The sequence below is a fragment of the Triticum urartu genome, chromosome 6A, assembly GCF_056163025.1.
Source record: "Triticum urartu cultivar PI428250 chromosome 6A, HENAU_Tu73, whole genome shotgun sequence".
Classification (NCBI taxonomy): Eukaryota; Viridiplantae; Streptophyta; class Magnoliopsida; order Poales; family Poaceae; genus Triticum; species Triticum urartu.
The window spans coordinates 431,437,888-431,441,903 of NC_141878.1; positions in this window are offsets into that span (position 1 = coordinate 431,437,888).

A 4,016-nucleotide genomic window follows, 5' to 3' on the forward strand; every position below is an offset into this window, starting at 1 on the left:
CGAGTGTGTTTCATGAATTGATCAATGTTTGAGCATGATGGGCTAGGGATAACTTATTTTAGCATTGATATTTTGAAAGACATGGTTGCATGTTGATATGCTTGAGTATCTAAATTATTATGTCAAAACTAGACTATTGCTTTGAATCACATAAAAGTCCAAATGTCCAGGCTATAAAGAAAATAATATGATATGACATGATGAACAACACTCCACATCAAAAATTCTGTTTTTATCACTTACCTACTCGAGGACGAGTAGGAGTTAAGCTTGGGGATGCTGATACGTATCCAACGTATCTATAATTTTTGATTGTTCCATGTTGTTTTATTATCAATTTTGGATGTTTTATGATCATTTTATAGTCATTTTATATCATTTTTTGGTACTAACCCATTGACATAGTGCCATGTGCCAGTTGCTATTTTTTTTCCATGTTTTCTACATCGCAGAAAATCAATATCAAACGGAGTCCAAATGCCACGAAACTTTACGGATATTTTTTATGGACCAGATAGAAGATATTGGGCCCTGGTTGCACCTGGGGGAGTCCTGAGGAGGGGACAACCCACCAGGGCGCCCCCTTGTGGGTTGTGCTCACCTTGGGTGCCCCCCGGACTGCCTCTTTGCTCTATAGATACCCAAAAAATACCAGAACCCTAGGGCAGTTGACGAAATATTCATCCATATGCCGCAGAGTCCAGAACCACCAGATCCAATCTAGACACCATCACGGAGGGGTTCACCACTTCCATTGGTACCTCTCCGATGATGCGTGAGTAGTCCTTTGTAGACCTTCGGGTCCGTAGTTAGTAGCTAGATGGCTTCATCTCTCTCTCTCTTTCTCTCTCTCTCTCTCTCGATTCTCAATACAATGGTCTCTTGGAGATCCATATGATGTAACTCTTTTTCAGTGTGTTTGTTGGGATCGATGAATTTTGAGTTTATGATCAGATCTATCTTTTTATATCCATGGAAGTATTTGAGTTTCTTTGATCCCTTTTATGCATGAACTCTTATAACCTCGTATTTCTTCTCTAATATTTGGGTTTTGTTTGGCCAACTTGGTCTATTTATCTTGCAATGGGAAGAGGTGCCCGGTAGTGGGTTCGATCTTACGGTGCTTGGTCCCAGTGACAGAAAGGGAACCAACACGTATGTATCGTTGCTACTAAGGATAAAAAGATGGGATCTATATCTACCTCCATAGATAAACGGATCTTGTCTACATCATGTCATCGTTCTTATTGCATTACTCCGTTTTTCCATGAACTTAATACACTAGATGCATGCTGGATAGCGGTTGATGTGTGGAGTAATAGTAGTAGATGCACGAAGGAGTTGGTCTACTAATCTTGGACGTGATGCCTATATAATGATCATTGCCTAGATATCGTCATAATTATTTGAGGTTTTATCAATTTCCCAAGCGTAATTTGTTTACCCACCGTGTGCTATTTTTCTCGAGAAAAGCCACTAGTGAAACCTACGGCCCCGGGTCTTCTTTCTCATATATTTGCCTTTGTGATCTATTTTTTTCTTGCTTTTATTTTCAGATCTATTAAACCAAAATACAAGAAATACTTTGCTACACTTTATTTTATTTGTGATCTATTTATTCAATCTACCACAACTTTCTCCCGTCCACGCACCGTTTCTGGCGCCGTTACCCAAAAGGGATTGACAACCCATTTAACACGTCGGGTTGCGAGTGGTTGTTATTTGTGTGCAGGGGCTATTTACGTTCTATTGCTTGATACGTCGATTTGCTTTTATATCAATATTTATTGCATTATGGGCTGTTATTACACACTATGTCACAATACTTATGCCTTTTCTCTCTTATTTTACAAGGTTTACATGAAGAGGGAAAATGCCAGCAGCTGGAATTCTGGGCTGGAAAAGGAGCAAATATTAGAGCCCTATTCCGCACAACTCCAAAAGTCCTGAAACTCTACGAAAGTCAGTTTCGGAATATATTAAAAATATTGGGCGAAGAAAGCACCAGAGGGGAGCCAGCCACCGTCCACAAGGGTGGGGGCGCCCCCTGCCTCGTGGGGCACCTGGCAGGCCCCCGATGCCCATCTTCTTATATAACGGGTCTTTTGCCCTGGAAAAAAAGAAGAAGGAAGCTTTCGGGACGAAGCGCCGCCGTCTCGTGGCGAAACCTTGGAGGAACCAATCTACGACTCTGGCGGAGTTGTTCTGCTTGGGAAACATCCCTCTGGGAGGGGGAAATCATTGATATGTCTCCAACGTATCTATAATTTTTGATTGCTCCATGCTATATTATCTACTGTTTTGGACATTATTGGGCTTTATTATCCACTTTTATATTATTTTTGGGACTAACCTATTAACCGGAGGCCTGCTACATCTTGATCTTGCATTGGTTTTCCCCGAAGAGGAAGGGATGATGCAGCAGAGTAGCGTAAGTATTTCCCTCAGTTTTTGAGAACCAAGGTACCAATCGAGTAGGAGGCCACGCTCAAGTCCCTCGTACCTACACAAAGCGATAGCTACTCGCAACCAACGCGATTAGGGGTTGTCAATCCCTTCATGGTCACTTACGAGAGTGAGATCTGATAGATATAATATTTTTGGTATTTTTGGTATAAAGATGCAAAGTAAAAAGTAAAAGTGAAGTAAAAAAGCAAAGCAAGTTTAAAGTGATGGAGATTGATATGATGAGAATAGACCCGGGGGCCATAGGTTTCACTAGTGGCTTCTCTCAAGAGCATAAGTATTCTACGGTGGGTGAACAAATTACTGTTGAGCAATTGACAGAATTGAGCATAGTTATGAGAATATCTAGGCATGATCATGTATATAGGCATCACGTCCGTGACAAGTAGATCGAAACGATTCTGCATCTACTACTATTACTCCACTCATCGACCGCTATCCAGCATGCATCTAGAGTATTAAGTTAAAAACATAGTAACGCCTTAAGCAAGATGACATGATGTAGAGAGATAAATTCATGCAATATGAAATAAACCCCATCTTGTTATCCTCGATGGCAACGATGCAATACGTGCCTTGCTGCCCCTTCTGTCACTGGGTAAGGACACCGCAAGATCGAACCCAAAGCTAAGCACTTCTCCCATGGCAAGAACTACCAATCTAGTTGGCCAAACCAAACGGATAATTCGAAGAGACTTGCAAAGATAACCATTCATACATAAAAGAATTCAGAGAAGATTCAAATATTATTCATAGATAGACTTGATCATAAACCCACAATTCATCGGTATCAACAAACACACCGCAAAAAGAAGATTACATCGAATAGATCTCCACAAGAGAGGGGGAGAACTTTGTATTGAGATTCAAAGAGAGAGAAGAAGCCATCTAGCTACTAACTATGGACGCGAAGGTCTGAGGTAAACTACTCACACTTCATCGGAGGGGCTAGGATGATGTAGAAGCCCTCCGTGATGACGGCCTTCTTCCGGCGGAGCTCCGGAACAGGCCCCAAGATGGGATCTCGTGGATATAGAAAGTTGCGGCGGTGGAATTAGGTTTTTGGCTCCTGTTCTGATCGTTTGGGGGTACGTGTGTATATATAAGAGGAAGAAGTACGCTGGAGGAGCAACGAGGGGCCCACGAGGCAGGGGGCGCGCCCTAGGGGGGGTGCCCCCACCCTCGTCACCGCCTCTTTTGTTCCTTGGAGCAGGGTCCAAGTCTCCTGGATCACGTTCAGTGAGAAAATCACGTTCCCGAAGATTTTATTCCGTTTGGACTCCGTTTGATATTCCGTTTCTTTGAAACACCGAAATAGGCAAAAAACTTCAATTCTGGGCTGGTCCTCCGGTTAATAGGTTAGTCCCAAAAATAATATAAAAGTGGAAAATAAAGCCCAATATAGTCCAAAATAGTAGATAATATAGCATGGAGCAATAAAAAATTATAGATACGTTGGAGACGTATCAGGCATCCCCAAGCTTAATTCCTGCTCGTCCTCGAGTAGGTAAATGATAAAAAGAGAATTTTTGATGCGGAGTGCTACTTGG